We start from the raw sequence: 22,447 nt of genomic DNA on the forward strand, positions 1-22,447 counted from the left end.
CTCTAGCGAGCTACATGTAGCAACAGGCAACTTAGGCAAGGGAGCAGGAGGCACATGTCTGGAGGGAAGCCGGACAGCCTTGTGGCCGGGCATTGATATGGTACTAAGAGCCAAGGACGAGTCAATTCATCAAAGGATGGAATGTGTGCAACAAATGTCATGGAGAAATATGGAGCAGAATTTAAAATGAAAAAATATATATTTCTGTGTCTCAAGTACTTACGAGTTCATGACTGAATTGAGCTGTATTTATGTTAGGGGGTTTATAACGCGCATGGTTCCTCCAGATGGAGTGTCCCGGTGCTAGCGGCACTCAGCTCCAAGTAACAGCCAGCCAGGTATTGCAACAAGGCAGATCTATCCTGAAACATAGTGCCAATATCGGCAACCGTTATCATAACACACATCAGTACATAATCATAATAAAACACATGACACTGAATGTAAGTGGAGAAATATTGCTGCAGGTTTATTAGCATAATAAATATGCAAACACGGTGGGTTATCTTACGGGCGATCCCAGGGCAGGCCAGCCCCATGCCGCCTGCCCGTCTGATAAGCCTAGAGTCACCATGGCAACGCCAATTGGTGACCACCAAATGTTGGGAGGGTCCCCCCCCTCCCATCCGTGGACCTCCAGTCCACATGCTTCACCACGCCCCCCCGTGATGGGTGGGCGGAGCATACATGGCAGCCCCCGGTTGCTCAGACCCACAACCGCCTGTCGGTTAGCGGGGCGCCGTAGGTCTTCCAGTGGACACGCTAAAAGATCCCTGGGTATCCTGGCTTAGCACCACACGGTGCTGCTGCATGCTATACCCCTTGGTATGTGCAGACCCTGGATCGCCCTGTAACTCCTCCTGCAACACAAAAGTGAAAGTTGTTAGAAAAACCTTCCCCCCCCTTCTTGTCCCTCCTGATGCCGGGTAAGCGGATGGGCGGGCAAGGCAAGCGAGCGGACAAGAGGGCGAGGAGGGGGCGGGGACCGAATATGTACCCCCCCCCCTTGGCTCCTCCCCGCCGGAAGCAGCTACCTGACTGGGGTCTCCCTAGGTCAAGCCCAGGGACACGACCTCCCACCCCTGTGCCTTCCTGTGGCACTAAGGCGGCCGCCCTCAAGGGGGCGGGCCGCTGCGCAACCCCCACCCCGGGCAGCCTTACATAGTGCCAATATCGGCAACCGTTATCATAACACACATCAGTACATAATCATAATAAAACACATGACACTGAATGTAAGTGGAGAAATATTGCTGCAGGTTTATTAGCATAATAAATATGCAAACACGGTGGGTTATCTTACGGGCGATCCCAGGGCAGGCCAGCCCCATGCCGCCTGCCCGTCTGATAAGCCTAGAGTCACCATGGCAACGCCAATTGGTGACCACCAAATGTTGGGAGGGTCCCCCCCCTCCCATCCGTGGACCTCCAGTCCACATGCTTCACCACGCCCCCCCGTGATGGGTGGGCGGAGCATACATGGCAGCCCCCGGTTGCTCAGACCCACAACCGCCTGTCGGTTAGCGGGGCGCCGTAGGTCTTCCAGTGGACACGCTAAAAGATCCCTGGGTATCCTGGCTTAGCACCACACGGTGCTGCTGCATGCTATACCCCTTGGTATGTGCAGACCCTGGATCGCCCTGTAACTCCTCCACAGCCTTGGGAGTGGCCACCGTCACTACCATGGCCCCCCACCAAGGTAGACCTATTTCCCTACAACCCGCTGCAGCCAACGCTTCCCCTAGGGCCAGTAGGAAAAGATCCATGCCTAACTAGGACTTCTCCCAGGTCCAGCCAAAACAAGTCTCCGCCCAACCGGGCCGACGGCCAGCATGTACCATCAGGACAGGTTCCCCCAACCATTCTAAAATCCCCCGTGGAATTGACTGAAATGACCTTAAACCTTGAATAGGCGATGGTCCAAAGTTGCCTTTGCCTGGCTAAAGAACAATCCCTTTGACAAGACACTCCTGCCTGGCCGTGCCAATGCGGGAGGAGGTAAGCGTTGCAGGCGCCCTTACTTCCTCTTCCACTCAGCTGGCGTACGCCCATCATATTCCATCAGTCACCACCAACTGTAAACCCTTGCCCTCCCAAAATTCTGCTAGTATACCAGGGAGAGACAGGACAGGGTGCCCACAGCGGAGAACCAACGTGTAAACTTCTTCTCTATTTTGGATACCGGGAAAGCCAATTAGTCTCCTGCTAAATAGTGGCTATCATAGTGTTACCCCGGGGTTTCCCTTGATCATATGGACCATATGCCCCCGTTCTTGCGCTTCACCTGATTGTTAACATGAACCCCAGCGCAGACCACCGGCCTATGACCCATGTTTGGCCAAGCCTGAGCTAAAACACTTCTGAACAGCATGAAACAGGCTAACCACCAGCATTGCATTCTGAATGTTCCTGACGCGGCCCAGAAACATGCGCATAACTAAAGCAACTGGCACCATGCCATAAACGTATCAATTCAGCCTTCTATGAATGCAAAATGTGCTCTGTATTAGTGTTCCCTCCAAACCAGCCGCCCTAACCAGGCAACCCGCACCCTCCTGGCCCTGGCACACTCCCGCCCCAGCTGCCCTAGAGTGCCTGGTCGTGTGTGGCCACAACCTGCGTTTTATCACTGACGTTATATCGGGGTGTGATGACACTCAACTAACTCTACTGCTGAGGGCCCCTTGCACCATCGTAAGTAAGTCTTTGCACACTTAGTGGCCAAACGAGGGCCCGCCGCCTACATCCCTAGCTGCCAAGGTTTCATATTGCTATGTATGACATTTACATAATGACCGCGCCCCTGTGGGTGACATTCCAAGACTATAAATGACACTACAGTGGGAGCGAAATCCGTCAATGATACGGCGCATGTCCAACCTACCCATGCGCATTGCTGAAACATGTTAGGGCGGCGGGACCTGTGATGCTGACTGCCGGTATAGTTCAAATTGTCTCGCTGGCTCCAGAAGTCAACCCCATCATGGGAAAGAACTGTCCCTCAGACTGTGCCCCTAACTGTATTTGCATTGAGAGGTCCTATAATCAAATTAATCAAATTGTGTGCTTGTGTGAGGCGTCTGCGAAGCATGGCTCATGTCGTGGCTGCTCAAACACGTGACGTATCCTGTGCTGACCTCGACACTGTGGGACTGTTGTTCAATGGACATGCTCATCTATGGCCTAATATTGGTCAAACAGTGCAGCACACGACAACGGAAATAAATTCCACTGTATCACACCACACTTACTTTAGGCAGTGCATAATTTAAAATTAACTGTCAGGCCAGGGCACCCGTCAAGAACCACTCCAGCTTCCTTCACCTATTCCCAGTGCCAACGCTGCCAAGTACCTGTGTGTAAGTGCGACTATTCGAGGTCTTCAGCCACCCCCCAATTAATACAAACATCATGGGCAGTGGTCAGCCCGGTAGCCACTGGACCAATATGTGGTACCTTCAGTGAGCTAGAGCTATCATCTATCTTCAGCAACGAACCGTGACCTGCAGCGCAGAGTGGTTGAGGTTCTGCTCAGTTACTCTTTGTCAACTGTGGAAGTCTGACCTGATGAATTCTGAAATTAGTGAACTCAGCTTGGAGCAAGGCATTAAGACAGAATTGGGACCTCTGTGGAAGGGAAGGGGACGTGAGACCAAACATTTGCTCTAACACTAATGCATCCCGCCTATCAACTGCCCACCACATAATGCACCTACCGTCTGTGCGTTATTAAATATAGCAGTAAAGCAGAGGTACGTGTGGCTACTGTACCCAAGGCTGTAATGTGCCCGTAAATAAGAAACCATCAACGTGATTAATGGCCCAAACCATGTCCCGGGGACCAGTTCCCGAACCTGACCCCCCTCACCATTTCTGCAAAACTTCTCAGACATTCCCCACAGACTGCTGCAGATAGAACAATTATACTGCTGTATGACCAGTGGGCAAAGATTGGGTGCTATGCAACAGCCGCATCAGCCAAACCTACACAGATGATCTGGGTTCAAAAACACATTGAACAAAGCAGCCAAAGTTTAGACTGCTATGTGTGACCGTTCCCTAAGTCAGTGTAATTCGTGAGAATGCACCTATGAGTGACACTTTATCGCGAGCGTAATCCAAACAAGACGACGGCGAAAAATTCTCAGCACTTGCATCAGTTTGAGAAACAAAAACCCCTAGAGGATCGCACCCCTGCCGCAAGGCACCAGAAGCAGGAGGGCCCTTGGTGCGAAAAGTTCGCTGTTTGAAAGGGCAGACTGACTGTGGTATGTGATCAGCCGCATGGCCGACATTCCTTTTAGATACCATTTTAATCACACCTTTAATGAAGCTGCAACTGTAACTGGAAAATTTTCCTCACAAGAGACACAAACTCCATCTCTCAATTGTGCCAGTATCGCAGCATATCTTAAAGCTCAGAATTGGGCCAACAATCCCTACGCATTATCAATACTCATCTCCTTAAACCGAATGAAAGCCAATTCTGTGTGAGACCCAGGGCATTTTCCCTTGCAGTTAGAGGCGGACACTCGTTCCCACACATACAGCAAAGAACCTCGGCAGCAATTGTTTCCTCAAATCACTCTGCCTCCCAGGCCTGCGCGGGGCCGGGCACCGGCCCGCCGAGAATATTGCAGCGTTAGGCAATAACTATGGCATGCAGGCCGGGCACACCGCACATTTACTAGGTGTCCCGCTCCTTGAAAGCCTGCATGGTCACCATTCATAGCGTTACTCTAATGCACATTGAGAAATACATTTTGATTATACAAATGTCTGTGTATGTGAGCGCAAAGGTGTTGAAATGTTAAACTTGAGCTCCAATTACATGACATACTGAGCACATATCCTCGAATCTCTATATTTGCTACGCGAGGAGCACTACCTAAACCAAGCCCATCTGTTGGCTGATCGGTGCTTTTAATTGCATATAGTGAAATAATTCCCCATCATAGCTCAATTGCAGGCCAACCGAGAGCTATTCTACCTCATGTCAGCCTGCGAATACGAAAGCTGGGCTGTCCCCCCACACCAGTAAACAGCCAATTCACACAACACCTGGGGGAGCCCTTAATAAACGGCGAGGATGGAGGAAATGCACAAGATATACAGCGACTAATCCTCACTTTCAATGCCAATGACGATATAATTCCAAATCATCTTAAACCCGCACCGCCGAATCCTCACTTTCAATGCCAATGACGATATAATTCCAAATCATCTTAACCTGTTAGGCTTTCACCTTAACATCCTACACTTAACAACATAATGCCTATGTGTGGCAAAATGCGGCCTCTGTCACTGCCTCAAGCTACGTACTACCAAAGGACACTACCCTACAGCCAAAAATTATTGGGAGATAAGTGCCTCAGCAACAACTGTCGCTCCGTTGTACATGTGATGGTTCTGGAATGATGAGGCTGTGAAAACCTAATCAGTCACCTTGAAGTTACCTCCCCATACAACTGACTACCAAACTGCACTTCATCACCGCATTGCCCCAATGCGCACCCAAATGCGAGCTACGGTCGACACATCTAGCTGAGAGCCCTAATGTGACAGAGCACACAACGATATGAGAGACACTTTTCCGTGAGCATAATGAGTAAAGGGGGAGAAAGCATGTAGCGATTAGGCGATGTAGAGACCGGTGCCTGACAGGACAGTCCTTAACGTGCACATAAATTCCCAACTTCCAAAAACTGCAACAGACTGGAAATGGAGGTTAACAACCAACACTTACTATTAGTAAAAACAGAGGAGCACTCGAAGGCCATTCATAAATAATGTTCCCAGGGCTCCACAACCTGCAGTTATAATCACAGTCAAACAGAGCAGCGCTACCTCCCAGTGGCCTACATAACCTATGGCACAAGTCCTGTGCTCGACCCACACGATGAGACAGAAAGTGTTTTTTTTTTTTTTTTTTTGTGCTGAAGGACGATCATGGTGAGGGAGGACGACTCCGCAAGCTTGAGTTCGACACGCCATTTAAATAAACAACAATGGCTCTACCGGACTTACCACCGCCGAGCGCCGCATCAAAATTGAAGAACTATTCTCTTCAACAACTTAAGGACATTTGCGAGATATCCCGAGCCGCAGGGCGTTGCTCCAGTCTTACCACCACATGACCGGAACCCCACACCCTCAGGTGTTCCTACTGCAGCGCCCACCCCGTTCATACTTATTATCTTGAATGGCTAGCGACTGTCTGATCCGAACCATCGAAAGTTCCACTTATCTGAATCAAAATTGAGAAAATATTATATAAAGAGGGGGGGGGGGGTTTATGCACTGCCAGCAGCCTGCCAGGCCAGTGCACCACACATGCATCACCCTCTCTCTACCTGCCATCGCGCTCTGTGCTTCTGGGATGTAAGAAGCGTGCACTTGCATATCAACCGACCGATCCCGCAGAAGCACACTTCCAAAGCCCACACATGGCCGAACCCGAATCTGAAAGTCGGCATGAATGTGCACCTAAACCCCCCTCCTACCACGGCCGGGGCCCGAACCGGCAGTCACCTGGCATAGAAACCTGCTACAGCACCAGCCAGAGGTCAGCAATCAAGGACAAGCCAGGCGCAAGCGAGCTCGGGCGGTCCGCTCTGCCAACACCTAACCACACTCTCGCGACCCGCCTGGCCCGCTGCCCCTGCTGAGTCCCGTTACCCTGCAACAGTGTAGGGGGGGGCCGCGAGAGAGCCGCGACATCGTCCACCATAGGACGCGCAGGCCTCTCAACGCAAAACGCTGTCCCCATTGTCCGCTGCGCCATGCCTGGATGGATGAGGCCCGTTGCCTGCGCCCCGCACCACAATCTGCAGGACTCTGAGGGGTCACATGAATAGCCTAGAAACACCGCAGGATGCGCGACACCGAGGCCCAGGCTCTCGCCCCTCCTTGCAGCGAGAGGCACCACCGGACCTGAGATGTCCAAATCAACGCGAGGCCAAGACCTGCTAGGCGTCCGAGTAAAGGAGCCCCGCCTGGCAGAACCGCCACACGCACCAGCTGTGCACCTTCCCTCACCCGCAACCGCGTCCGGCACTCCGGACACTGACACAATGAATCATTATTCTACTTAGAAAGCATGAAGGATAGCAGATAAGATAAGATAACAGAGCGCCTACATAGCCCCAGTTACGTTACAAGGGGACGCACATTTATATGTTGGTCACGGGGAGATTGTGATTTGCCCCGAATCACAGGAAGATCAGCGACAAACCAAGCTCGAACCCAGGTCCCCAGGTCTGCACTCAAACATTTCAAGGAGGGTTGTACCCACTGCCGAGTCTCGAACACGGTTGCTCAGCTCCGCAGTCTGCAGCTCAGACTGTTGAGCCACGTCCTCTCACTAGCGCCCTATCCATTAGCCAACTCCTCTCGCCTAGTCGATCCGCGATCTACCGGACCATACTATAATATCGCGCTAGCTTGCCCCAATCCTACTAGGTATCAGAGCGCTATACATAGCCCAGTTCCGTTACAAGGGGACGCACCTAATGAGTTGTTGGGCACGGGAGGCTTGTGGATGCCCAGCATCACCGGAGGTTCAACGAGGCGAGCAAAATATAAGTATATTTATATACACATTGCGCTTCTCCAACCAAACATGGCGAGACGTGACCACCTCAGTGCCGCCTCCAAAGCCGCCGGTCTAACCACTGTACTATCGGCACCCTGCAATATATATAGCGCGAGCTCGACCCAAAGGTATGGGGCGCTTTGCATTGCACCGTATTTACCTTACACATTCAGGCATAATGATTACACTCCCCATGGCAGGTACTCTGCCTTTGTTGTTGCATATATATAAATATATATATATAGCGCGTACTCGACCCGATGGTATTGGAGGGCTATACATGACACCGTATTTACATTGCACATTCAGGCATATGCTTTTCAATTCCCATGGCTGATACTCTGCTATGGTGTTGCATATATATATAGCGCGAACTCGACCCGACGGTAAAGGAGTGCTTTACATGGCACCGCATTTACATACACATTCAGGCGCGGGGAAAGTAAGAGATTTGCCAGCGATAGCGTGCACGTGCCTGAGGCCACACCGCCTCTCCCTATAATGCCTACGCTGAGGCCCAAACCTGGATTCCCCAGATCGAAGCCTCCCGTCCTGCCTACTGGGCCCCCTCACACCAGGGACACCGAACGTGCACGCGACCTCGAGGGTCGAACTCTCTCCAGCGCCAAAGTCGGCAGCGTGGCCGGCGGACCACATCCTCTCTTCGACAAGTCAATTACGCTAACTTCCATTACCAATCATGGGTGGCTGCACTTGCAGGACTCGAACCCGTGACTTGCAAAGTGAACATTTACCCAAGAAATGCCCATTCAAATCATTGAGAAGTCTCTCTCCCGAGATCTACCTGCACAAATCAGGAGCCCTAAGGCCCCAGTGACTCTGATGGCCTGCGATGCCCGACCGATGAGCCACACACGCGCGCCCCCGCCGCACGCGCAACCTCCCAGGCCGGCGACTTGGGCCTGGCTCGGCGCCCGCACCCCCCCACGCCCGTGGTATTCCGACCACAGGGCCCCGTCGCCTGAAAAAGCTCAGGGACAAGGCCGGAGCGAGGAGAGGGGGCAGGTGAACTCACCGCAACATGAGGCTCCGAGGCGCGCGACGATGGAGCTGCGACCGGCAAGGCAAGCGAGCGGACAAGAGGGCGAGGAGGGGGCGGGGACCGAATATGTACCCCCCCCCCTTGGCTCCTCCCCGCCGGAAGCAGCTACCTGACTGGGGTCTCCCTAGGTCAAGCCCAGGGACACGACCTCCCACCCCTGTGCCTTCCTGTGGCACTAAGGCGGCCGCCCTCAAGGGGGCGGGCCGCTGCGCAACCCCCACCCCGGGCAGCCTTACAGAGCTGCGACCTCAAGTCCCGGGGCATGGAACTCCAGGGTTTAGCTGCTAGGAGTCTAAAAGAGCGACCCCAAGGCGCATTCTGTTCACTCTAGCGACCACCATCAGCGCCGCAGAAGACCTAAGGTATCTGGTGGGAGTGTGGGCTTGAATCAAAGGAATCCGATATCCTGGACCGCTCTGATTGAGTATCGGAGGCACAAAGCAGCGTGCTTGGAAGGACACTCTATGCGTCGCAGGGAGCCAATGAAGGTCGGTAAGTTCCGTGACTACAGATGATCATTTTGGGATATTCAGGAGTAGCAGAGCTGCTGCATTCTGTACCTTTGAAGCACCCTCAGTCGCCCTTCTGAGACCCCCAGGTAGAGTACATTACAATAGTCCAGGCGAGATCAGCCTTATCTCCCTTCGTTTGGGGGGGGGGTTGTGTAGGAAGGTGGATATCTGACTATGGTTACCCCCAAATTTTTGCCTAGTGTCTAGCTGGTTTTTCGACTTAGTTGGCCTGAGATCCTGCTATTCAGGATCTCTGCCTGGCTGTTCTCTCTTTAAAATGGACTCCATGTACCCTAGGTACATACCCAATTGGTTGGATCACCCTGTCAGCCCCTGTACCAGTGTACACTAGGTACCCAGGGCATTGGTGTACCCAAGGCCTGCCCGGGGCTGAAGCATGTATTATGCCACCCCTGGCCTGGCCTAGCAAATTTGACACAACTGGCTGATCACTCAGCTGGGGTAAGTTGGTGTATCCACCTCTTACTTAGGTGTAGTATGCCTAAACCTAACCTTAGATGGGACATATGTTAACCTATAAGTCACTCCTATGGCAGGCCTTAACAATCCTGAAGGCAGAGTGCTTGGTTTTATGTGAGATGGTGCTCTGGCATGAGCTGAGCCTGTCTGCAGTGGTCGGAACAACTTCCTTCTACCGTTTCCAGATATCGCCATACCATATACTCTTAAATGCATTATGAACCTCGCGGTTAAATGCTATCTTTGGTTTGGCTTTATCAAAACATGTCGAGTAAGGTGTCATACGAATTGGAATACTAACCCCTCACCAATTCTGGCGACGGGGTTAGCATTCCACCCTTCTAGAGGGACACGACATGTACAGAACCTGAAACCCGGGTAAAATCAGACATAGCCTCAGCTCCACAAAATGGACGCTGCCACCACAGACACAAGTCTGCCCTCCTGCTGCTGGGAGTCCTTCCAGCTTGGGAGACGTGGACAAAGGGTTTCCTGCCAGGGGAGGTGCGAGCACCACCCCAGACAGGATTTTGTTTATTGGTCAGGTAGGGCTTGAATAGAAACAGACATGCCTGAGGCTCACAAGGAGCCTCGGTGCATATGCCAGTTCAAACCGGACCTGGGGCACACCAGCCCCAGACCTGGGGCGAGCTGAACAAAGGATTGGGGGTGTAACCACCCCCCTTCCTGGTCCCACCCTTAGGGAGGGACCTAGCAGGTAGTCCGGCCCCTAGAATCCGCTTAAAGGTAGGAGCTGTGTCCTAAGACTTCAGACATCCTGGAATCAACTTACAACTAAGAAGAAGATGGGAACTTCGACGTTCTGCTGCACAGAAGACTGAAGGAAATCTCCCCTATGGTCAGGGAGTGACCATCTTGCTAACGCAAGCACCATCCAGCGAATCGACGTCTGCTTTGCCGCCGCCTCCTGCCGGAGCCCGAGCCCAGAGACCGACAAGAACTGGACCTCCAGACCTCTCACCGCCTGATCCACAGTCCCTGCAAAGAAGGAACCCGTGGAGGCACCGAGACATGTGGAGCCAGCCATCTTGGAAGACACTCGACAAGCTGCAAGCGCGACAACAGAGGCTCCCTCTGAGTTGTGCTTTGGGTCCTGAGAAGCCCAACACCCGAGCAGCATCTGCACCAAAGGTAAGCCCTCCAGCATCTCCACGATCTGCGTGGGGCCCCTCTGCACCTTGCGACTCGACGCGCCTAACCGGTTACTGGTCCGTTGACTAGTGGCCATCTTGGCGACCATCTTGAAAAACTACGATGCTGGTCTGGTTGCTCCAGACTGGCCCCTGCTTCCCTCCAAAGGAGCAGCCCCTCTGACCTTGCTGGTCAGAGCTAGAAGCTTTCTTCACTTCCTGCAACTCCTGCTTTTGTCAAGGCTTGTTTGCTTCTTTTGAGTCGCCGACAGCGAGAGCCTGCGTGGGACAGCTCATGAACCGACTCCTGGACGTCGTCGACCTTCAGGGACCACGTGGCTGCAGAGACAAGCTACACCTCTTCACCTGTTTGCACCCGACATCGCCTGGTACCTACCTGGTGCCACGCCGGTCACTGGCTAGTGACTGTGAACACTGTCCCCTCTGCTTACAGGTCTTCTACACTCCCGATCCATCCTTGGATCCACCGCATCTCTTCTGGACCGACCGCCTGCAGCATCTTTGTCGTCAGGCTCCATTGAACAGATAGACGAAACCCGACGCACTTCGAGCCCTATGCACCCGCTTCCTGTGGGTGAGGTAAAGCTGGCACTCCGGTGCACAAGTGTAGAGTAACATCTCTAATGTCTAGGTTTGAAGTCTTGAATTCGTAGTCCAACCAGAAGACCCTTCTAGCAGTAACTTTTGAACAATTACGCACCCATTGAAAACCTATGGGCGCCCGCGTGTAACTTTCCTCACTGCACACGCGACCCGTGGACCTCATGGTCACTAACTAAAGTTAGCTCCTGGTAGGCCCAGCGATTCTAGAGGCTCTAGGCCTTCTCCCTTTCCTGTTCGTGGTACTTATACCACTATTTTAGGATATGGTTTGAGCGGCCACCAGGGCCTATCCATATAAAGTGCAACTTTCGTATATTGTGATACTTTCTTGTTTAACGATTTGTGCTCCTGCGCTCAAAAAGAGTCTAGGGGATACTTTGAGTAATAAATACATATATATTTTTAATATATATCTGTGTGGTGTCCTTTCATTGGTATAAAGGGGGGTTACATATGGTAAAACAGCCTGCTTAACATGCCTAAACGAGTTTAGCCTCAAAGACTGCTTAGCCTACGCTACCACTAGGGCAGCTGGTCCGAAAAGGTTGACTTACAACCACACCATAAGGGTTGCTTGGCATGGTACAAGGTGGTCACTTTAATTAGTGAACAGCATATACCAGGCCAACTTCTCACAGGGTGCAACAGTATTTTTGGGGTTAAGGGTGGGTTTGGGTTTTGGGGTGCCCAGAGTAATTTTAGGGTTTATTTGGGTTATGGGGTGCCCAGGGTAATTTTAGGGTTCAGGGTGGGTTTGGGTTTTGGGGTGCCCAGGGTAATTTTAGGGTTCAGGGTGGGTTTGAGTTTTGGGGTGCAGGGGTATTTTTAGGGTTAATTGTGGGTGTGGGTTTTGGGGTGCCCAGGGAAATGTTAGAATTCAGGGTTCGTTAGGATTTTGGTGTGCCAAGGGTAATTTTAGGGTTCAGGGTTTGTTTGGGTTTTGGGTGTAGGGGTATTTTTAGGGTTCACAGTGAGTTTGGGTTTTGGGGTGCACAGGGTAATTTTAGGGATTGTTTGGGTTCTAGGGGTATTTTTAGGGATCAGGGTGGGTTTGGGTTTAGGGGTGCTCAGAGTAATTTGAGGTTTTCGGGGGTATGTGTATTGGGATGGTAAGGGTAATTTTAGAATTTTGGGAGTGTATAGTTATTGGGGTATAATAGGTAATTTGTGGGTTTAAGGGGGTATTTAAAAATAATATATATATATATACAAATATATAAATACAGATATATTTATATATATAAATCTATTATCTACTGGCGGTCGCCAGTAGATAGTTATAGTTAGGACCTTCTTTCTATTCAAAAAGCGTTTTTTCTTTTCCCAATAACTTTGGCGCCGGTTGACGAATCTTCGCGAAATATTCAAAACGTTGGTCCCGCTCCGGTCAGTTCCTATCCTGAAAGTTTCGGGGTGATTCGCCAAGCGGGGGCCGAGAAAAAAGGGGGGTCCCAAACTGTGTTTCTCCATGTTAATTCCCATAGGAAATTTTAGACATGACTACAGCCCGAACTGCTGAACGGAATTACACCAAATTTGGCAAGAAGGTAGTGCTTGGTTCAGAAAGCGCCCTTTTTTAGGACTCGCTGAGCCAGCGCATGCGCTGTTCTGCGAGAAATTTAGTATTTGGGGTTTCAAAGTGCTGCCACAGGCGATTGGTGGCCTAGCGCTTAAGTTCACGCGAGCGTGCACGCGGGCAGCCGCCATGTGGGTTTCTGTCAAGGCTCATTAAGCCTTACCTGCCTCAATGAGCTTTCACTTTCGTGCTTGTTTTTATTGGCACATAGTTTATGTGCAAAGGTTCCCAAAAGGAGGACACACTGTATTTAAACATATTGGAAATCAAACACATGGTTCTCAAATGCGACCTGGTAGAAACAACACTTACAATGTAAATAATGTAGATAAACATTTCCATCCCTAAATAAATTGTAAGACTTTGTTTCTTTGGACGTCGTGCTTGTGAGTTTTAACAATGTGTTTTTTTATTTATTTTTAAATGACATTATTTATGAGCTTTGGAGCACGATGAAATATATATCTTATTCTAAAATGTGTATTTACGCTGTTAAAACTGCTTAACTGGCATCAGAAGGTTGTGTGGCTTTCCATTTAATTTATTTATTCAGGACTGAAAGTGTTTCTTTAGGTCCAAAATGGACCCTGTTGGTACATTGTAAAGAAGCGTATATGCTGCCAACGGGAGCAATGCACACTGTGGAGAGGACATGTTTATACCGCGCCGCAGCTCAATACGCACTGTAGGGAGATGTGTTCAGACGCGCGCAGGGGGGCGAGGTGCTCGCTAGCTCTTGTGAGGGGTTGGGAATTTTGGTGCACACACTGTGTAAGTGTGAGCAGGTTGGCTCAAGCAGCTCTTTGAACTCTGGTCCATAACATCTGTATAGCCCGTACCGCACGAGTTGGATCCCCGCCAAGGCCACCTCAGCTCTTCATCCTTCATAAATTGGGCAATTGAGTAGCATCAAATTGGACATTGGCGCCACCTCATATTTACACCCCCCCCCCTCAAAACGGTGGTAAAAAACACAAGTTGTTACTACTGTAGAAAAGATGCCCATTGTAGATTAAGTGTATCACAACAAGCAACCCACAACAATACTACTTTCATTTAGGCCTCAACACAAGCACTACCAATCTTCCCTCAGAGTACCCTCCTCACGGCTGAAACCACCTGTGTGCTTGTGATTGTACAAGAGGCTGTGAGCAAAGAAAGTGTGATCTCCGATTGAGGAAATTTAGATTCGGCCCCATAGCCTTCATTGACACCATTACGCTGTTGCCCTCACTCAGGCAACAATAACCTTCGTAGCATTTCTTTATAAACTTCATACTGTAGCATATAACACGACCTTCTCTGTCTTCCAGAGCGAAGCACATTCTTAGACCGACTTGAAGTAACTTATTCCCCAGATAACCATCTATTGACCCTTGGTGACCGTTCTCGGCCTCTACAGTTGTTTCACAAATTCACCATCTGCAACACGCTAACACGTCCTGTCGTAAATTAATTTACCCAAGGAATGGCTATGCCACCTGACCTATAGGGTCGGGTGGAGAACACGACCTTAGGGAAGGAATTTCTATTGCCCATTATCCTGTATCTTGTACGAAGAATGTTTGCTTGTGGATGATTTGTATTTTTATTGCACATTGAGGGGGTTGTTGCTTTAGGGGATTCAAGCGCTACAAAAGACTGTGAGCCACGGATTGAAGTGGCAGTCTCCTGAGAACCTACCAATGATGTACTTCTAGGACAACTGTACCTAGCTGCAGCTAATAAATTGAAGTTTCTGTGCAAACAGAGTGTTCTGTGTCTCTGTAATTTGGAAGGCGAACTCAGAAGATTTCAGGCGTACCCTGCGCCGCTGGGCTTTAAAAGCACAGTTCTTCACGATCCATGGACGCTCCTGGTACTGCTTAGTTACAGGTCTGTTAATTTCACTTAACTATAGCTCCTAAACTGCCTCTACTGTGTAAAGCGCTATGACAACACGGAGGGATGATCAGCTGCATATAAACTAAGATAAATAAATGAACCATTTCGAGTTTCGTCCTAGCCCCCTCATTAAAAACGTATATGTGATATTGCACTTTTAAATCTGTAAATTCATGCCAAACTGCTCCCTTTTCTAAGAGGTTTAAATAGCAGGTGGTATTAATGTCCAGTTTAATGGTCCATCCTCGGAAGCGGGAAGGCTGAGATGGCCAAGTTGGGAGTTGAGATGGTGACCTGTAGATTGCAGCCAGTGTCAGAAATGAGGCTGGGAGAGCAGGCCTGGCTTTCCTCTGCAGAAAATACAGACGTGTGCTCTCCGCACACCCATACAGTCAAATTTAAACATTTGAGAGAGAGAGAGAGAGAGAGTGTGTGTGTATACACGTATATACGCGTTCACACTCTTGATGGTTGCTATTTGGAAGAAGCCCCACCAGCTTGACCTGTGCGCCCCCACCCCCCTAAAAACAAGCATTGGCATGGCCAATAGGTCTCGCCTTTGGGACCTTATAAGTGTTTAGTTTTCCAGCACCATATCCTTGGTGGAACCACATCAACTGTTGCATGGCTAAACATTTATTAGGTCCCAAAGGCGAGACCTATTGGCTATGCCAATGCTTGTTTTAAATGGTGTAAATCCGTACAGTAGTTTTCGAGATATTAAAGGAAAATAAACCTTTATGTATCTGGGCGGGACCTAACTACACAAGCACAAGCTTGGCTCTAATTGGCTGCCAACACTTCAATCCAGGAAGTGTTGGCAGCCATCTTGGTGCAATGCTTTTAGGTCTCGCCTAGCGACGCAGCGCATGCGCTGCAAACTACACAAACACCACTGCGCTGCCCTAAACCCAGAAACATTAGCCCCAGCACGACCCCTACACTGCCCGAACACCACTGTACTGCCCTAAACACTGAAACACTAGCCCCAGCACGACCCCCTACACTGCCCGAACACCACTGCACTGCCCTAAACCCTGAAACACCACACCCAACACGACCCCCAACACTGCCCGAACATCACTGCACTGCCCTAAACCCCGAAACACCACCCCAGCATGACCCCCTACACTGCCCGAACACCACTGCACTGACCTAAACCCTGAAACACCACCCCCAGCACGACCCCCTACACTGCCCAAACACCACTGCACTGCCCTAAACACTGAAACACACCCCAGCACCACCCCTACACTGCTCGAACACCACTGCACTGCCCTAAACCCTGAAACACCTCCCCCAGCACGACCCCCTACACTGCCCGAACACCACTGCTCTGCCCTAAACGCTGAAACATCACCCCCAGCACGACCCCCTACACTGCCCGAACACGTCTGCTCTGCCCTAAACCCTAAAACACCACCCCCAGCACGACCCCCTACACTGCCCGAACAACACTGCTCTGCCCTAAACCCTGAAACACCAGCCCCAGCATGACCCCTACACTGCCCGAACACCACTGCACTGCCCTAAACCCTGAAACACTAGTCTCAGTACGACCCCCTACACTGCCCGAACACCACTGCACTGCCCTAAACCCTGAAACACTAGCCCCAGCACGACCCCCTACACTTCCCAAACACCACTGCACTGCCCTAAAATCTGCAACACCACCCCCAGCATGACCCCCTACATTGCCCGAACACCACTGCACTGCCCTAAACCCTGAAACACCACCCCCAGCATGACCCCCTACACTGCCTGAACACCACTGCACTACCCTAAACCCTAAAACACTACCACCAGCACAACCCCCTACACAACACAAACACCACTGCACTATCCTAAACCCTGAAACACCAGCTCCAGCACGACCCCTACACTGCCCGAACACCAGTGCACTGCCCTAAACCTCTTTCGGCACCTCTTTTGCTTTTTTCTGCACCCCTCTTCCCTCTTTGTGCAACTCTCTTGCCTCTTTCTACACATTTCTTCCCTCTTTCTGCACCACTCTTGCCTCTTTCTGTACCTCTGTCGCTTCTTTCTGCAGTTCTCTTGCCTCTTTCTGCACTCCTCGTGCCTCCTTCTGTACCTCTGTTGCTTCTTTCTAGACCTCTGTTGCTTCTTTCAGCAATTTTCTTGCCTCTTTCTGCACTTCTCTTGCCTGTTTCGGCATCCCTCTTGCCTCTTTCTGTACCCGTCTTCCCTCTTTGTGCAACTCTCTAGCCTCTTTCTATATCTCTCTTCCCTCTTTCTGCACCACTCTTGCCTCTTTTTGTACCTGTTTCTTTTTTCTGCACTTCTCTTGCCTCTTTATGCACCCTTCGTTCCTCTTTCAGAACCTCTGTTGCTTCTTCCTGCACTTCTCCTGGTTCTTTCTGCAGATCTCTTATATCTTTCTGCACCTCACTTGCCTCTTTCAGCACCCCTGTTACCTCTTTCTGTACCTCACTTGCCTCTTTCAGCACCCCTGTTACCACTTTCTGCACCTTTCCTGCCTGTTTTTGCATATATCTTGTCTCTTTCTGTACCTCTGTTGCCTCTTTCTGCAATTTTCTTGCCTCTCTCTGCACTCCTTTTGCCTCTTTCTGCACCTCTGTTGCTTCTTTCTGCACTTCTATTGCCTCTTTCTTTACATGTCTTGCTTCTTTCTGCACATCACTTGCCTCTTTCAGCACCTCTGTTGTTTTTGTGTGCAGATCTCTTGCCCCATTCTGCACCTCACCTGCCTCCTTCAGCACCTTTGTTGCTTTTTTCTGCAGATCTCCTGCCTCTTTCTGCACCTCTCTTGCCTCTATCTGCACCCCTGTTCCCTCTTTCTGCACCATTCCTGCCTGTTTATACACCTCTGTTGCCTCTTTCTGTACCTCTGTTGCCTCTTTCTGCACTTCTCTTGCTCTTTCTGCATCCTTCGCGCCTCTTTCTGCACCTCTGTTACTTCTTTCTGGACTTCTCTTCTTCTTTCTGCATCCCTCATGCCTCTTTCTGTACCCCCTTGCCTCTTTTTGCACCTCTGTTGGTTCTTTCTGCACTGTTCTTGCTTCTTTCTGCACCTTACTTCCCTCTTTCTGCACTTCTCTTGCTTTTTTCTACACCTCTGTTGCTTCTTTCCGAAATTCTCTTGCCTCTTTCTGCACTTCTCTTGCTTGTTTCTGCACCTCTCTTGTGTCTTTCTGCACCTCTGTTGCCTCTTTCTACTTTCAACTTGCTTCTTTCTGTACCTCTCTTACCTCTTTCGGCACCTCTGTTGCTTCTTTCTGCTCCCCTCCTGCCTCTTTTTGCACCCCTCTTCCCTCTGTATGCAACTCTCTTGCCTTTTTCTACATCTCTCTTCCCTCTTTATGCACCACTCTTGCCTCTTTCAGCACCTCAGTTGCTTCTTTCCGCATTTCTCTTGGTTCTTTCTGCACTGCTGTTGCATCTCTCTGTATCTCTCTAGCCTCTGTCTGCACTTCTGATGCTTCTTTATGCACTTCTATTGCCTCTTTCTGCACCTCTCTTGCTTCTTTCTGTGGCTAACTCGCCTCTTTCAGCCCCTCTCTTGCTTTTTTCTGCACTTCTCTTGCCTCTTTCTGCACCCCTGTTGCTTCACTCCGCACATTCCATGCTTCTTTCTGCACCTGTCTTGCTTCTTTCTGCACCCCTGTTGTCTTTCTGTACATGTCTTCCCTCTTTCTGTACCTTTCTTGCCTGTTTCTGCATCTCACTAGCCTCTTTATACACTTTTCTTGCTTCTTTCTACACCTCTGTTGCTTCTTCCAGCAATTCTCTTGCCTCTTTCTGAAGTTCTCTTGCCTGTTTCTGCACCCCTCTTGCCTCTTTCTGCACCCGTCTTCCCGCTTTGTGCAATTCTCTAGCCTCTTCCCTCTTTCTGCACCACTCTTGCCTCTTTTTATACCTCTGTTGCTTCTTTCCCCACTTCCTCTTGCCTCTTTCTGCACCCTTCGTACCTCTTTCAGCACCTCTGTTCCTCCGTTCTGCACTTCTCTTCCTTCTTTCCGCACTCCTTGTGCCTCCTTCTGTATCTCTCTTGCTACTTTGAGCACCTCTGTTGCTTCTTTCTGTTCTTCTTTCTCCTCTTTATGCACCCCTCTTGCCTTTTTGTACACCTATGATGCTTCTTTCTGCACTTCTATTCCCTCTTTCTGTACCTGCCTTTCTTCTTTCTGCAGCTGACTTGCCTCTTTCAACACCTCTATTGCTTTTTTCTGCAGATCTATTGCCTCTTTCTGCACCTCACTTGCCTGTTTCAGCACCTTTGTTGCTTTATTCTGCAGATCTCTTGCCTCTTTCTGCACCCCTCTTTTCTCTTTCTGCACCTTGCTTGCACCCCTGTCAGTGATGTCATCAGTGATGTCACTGAACATGTCATAAGTGATGTAATATGTGACATCATCAGCAGTGCATTGCTGGGGCGCACGTTATAGTTAGCTCTACTAACTATAACGGCCGAATTTCTCTGGTTTTGTACGAGTGAAATGTACGTCCCTGAAACCTTTGGGTTTTTCAGTGAATATATATATAGAATATACATATATATATATGGGAGTACCATGATCTCCTTGTTTTTGCTGTGTAATAGGTGGTTTCCACCACCACTTCCCGGTTGCACCCGCTGCGAGTTCGGCTGGCCCCAGGTGGAATACTGTGTTTTGGATTCAATTTGGGCTGCTGAACCGTCGCTTACGGACTCTGTTGACCTATTCTGGTTGTGGCTTATACAAAGCTAGAGTGCTTCACCATATGTGGGACACTCACAGAGTTTTCGTTCTAACAGCGGCAGGCGAGGAGATGTTTTTATTGACGGCTTTTCCGCACTGATGACGGCAAGAGCCAGAAACGCGTCTGCGGATGTTTTATAGCCGACACATACTCCGTGAGTGCACCGGACCTTGGGAGTACCATGATCTCCTTGTTTTTGCTGTGTAATAAGTGGTTTCCACCACCACTTCCCGGTTGCACCCGCTGCGAGTTCGGCTGGCCCCAGGTGGAATACTGTGTTTTGGATATATATATATATATATATATATATATATATATATATATATATCTACTGGTGGTCGCCAGTAGATAGTTATAGTAAGGACCGTGTTTCCATAGGAAATCCGCAACATTCTATTTGGAATAACTTTGGCGCCGGTTGACGAATCCTCGCAAACTTTTCAAAATAGGTGGGGCGCTCCGCTCCGCTCCTACCCTGAAAGTCTCGGGGGGATTCGTCAAGTGGGGGCTGAGAAAAAAGGGGGGTCCCAAAACACGTTTTCGCCATCCAATTTTCCATAGGGACATTTAGTCGAAGGTACAGCCCGAACGGCTGAACAGAATTACTTGAAATTTGGCAAAGAGGTAGTCCTCAGGTCAGGCATGTGCCATTAGGATATATGGTGTCAATCTGTTCAGTAGTTCCTGAGAAAATTGCAGTTAAAAGTACATAAATATCTATAAGCGCGCACCGTGCGCGCACCGTGTGCGCACGGTGCGCGCACCATAACGTGCGCGAGTGTAATTCTGATTGGTGGTTACGTGTCAGTCAACATTCGAATCGGTCGAAATCAGGAAGTATCGGCCGCCATTTTGTGTGTGACAGTGAAAAAGAAAGGTGGAGAACGTGAAAAGGGGACCCCCTAGCCTTTGTCAGGGGGTCCCTGAAGGACCCCGAAGGGTGAATAAAACATTTTATTTTTTTTTCAAAAAATCGCGGGGTGCGCGCACCTTGAAAAAAACTTTTAAAAAAACAAAGATTTTAAACTGTTTATAAGTTTATAGAAGATATTAACTATGCTGTTCAACTTTATCCAAATTCAAAAAAAAGAGCTGAGCCATTCCATATTACAGGATACAGTCAATCTATAACTATATACATAGGTAGTTTATTGTAAAATAAATATATAAAAAATATAATAATACATACATAAATTAGCATTTAAAAAACCTTACAAATTCACTTAAAAAAACATAGGTTTCACACACGTTATAGTTAGGAATTAGCATTTAAAAAACCTTGCAAATTCACTTAAAAAACCATAGGTTTCACACATGTTATAATTAGCTGGACATTTCACTCGTAAAAAACCATTGAAATTCCCCCGTTATAGTTAGTTCAGATAACTATAACTCGCGCGACCGCCACTCTATCACAAGGATGATGTCATGAGTGATGTCACTGACCATGTCATGAGTGATGTAATATGTGACGTCATCAGCAGTGGATTGCAGTCGCGCGAGTTATAGTTATCTGAACTAACTATAACAGGGGAATTTCAATGGTTTTTTACGAGTGAAATGTCCAGATAACTATAACATGTGTGAAACCTATGGTTTTTAAAGTGAATATATATATATGTATATATATCGATTGAAATTACCTACTGGCGGTCGCCAGTAGGTAGTTATAGTTAGGACCACGTTTCCATAGGAAAACCTCAACATTCTATTTTGAATAACTTTGGCGCCGGTCGACGAATCCTCGCATATTTCTCAAAATAGGTGGGGCGCTACGCTCCGCTCCTACCCTGAAAGTCTCGGGGGGATCCGTCAAGCGGGGGCTGAGATAAAAGGGGGGTCCCAAAACGCGTTTTTCCCATGCATTTTTCCATAGGACCTTTAGAACGAGCTACAGCCCGAACGGCTGAACAGAATTACTCAAAATTTGGCAGAGAGGTAGTCCCTAGGTCAAGGAAGTGCCTTTTGTAGGTTTGGTGTAAATCTGTTCAGTAGATTCTGAGAAAATAGCCTTTAAATCAATATATATATCTGAGCCCGCTTACGGTACGCTTACCGTACGCTTACGGTAAGCGTACGGTGGCGTGCGCGAGCGCGATTCTGATTGGCTCTTAGATCTTAGTAAACATTCGAATCGGCCGAAACCAGGAAGCGGCGGCCGCCATTTTGTGTATTTCACTCAGAAAAAAAAGAGTGAAAACAAGGAAAGGGGGCAATGAGGAGAGTTACAGACCCCCTTACATTTGTGAGGGGGTCAAAGAAGGACTGTAAAGTACAAAGAAAACATTTATTGATTTTAAAAAAAATCACGGGGTACGCGTACGGTAAGCTTACGGTAAGCGTACGGTAGAAAAAAAACAAAAAAAAAAAAATGAAAATCAGATTTAAGTGTTTAGATATTAGGGGGCTCTAAAAAGAGCCGTTGTGTTTATGAAATGATTTTTTAGTGGTACCTACAAGTAAGTACCGATGCAGAGTCTAAGGTTCAAGAGGAAGACTCTGTTCCCTTCATCATTGAAACGCAAGTTGTTGTGGTAAATGGCACCCATACCATAGTCACGGAGGAAAGCAGAAACAGATTTGTTGACGTGCTTTCTTGCTTTGTCATCGCACCGCGTGCCCACCGTGCGTGCACGGCACTAACTGCGTAAAGTGGGCGCGCGGTGCGCGAAGCGCACCGCGTGCTCACTGTGCGCGCACGGTGCGCGAAGCGCACCGTGCGCGCACGGAACGAACTGCGTTAAGTGGGCGCGCACGCCACGAATGGCGTAAAGTAACTTAGCATTTAAAAAACCGTACAAATTCACTGAAAAAACCATAGGTTTCACACACGTTATAGTT

Source organism: Triturus cristatus, chromosome 6, assembly GCF_964204655.1.
Source record: "Triturus cristatus chromosome 6, aTriCri1.1, whole genome shotgun sequence".
Lineage (NCBI taxonomy): Eukaryota > Metazoa > Chordata > Amphibia > Caudata > Salamandridae > Triturus > Triturus cristatus.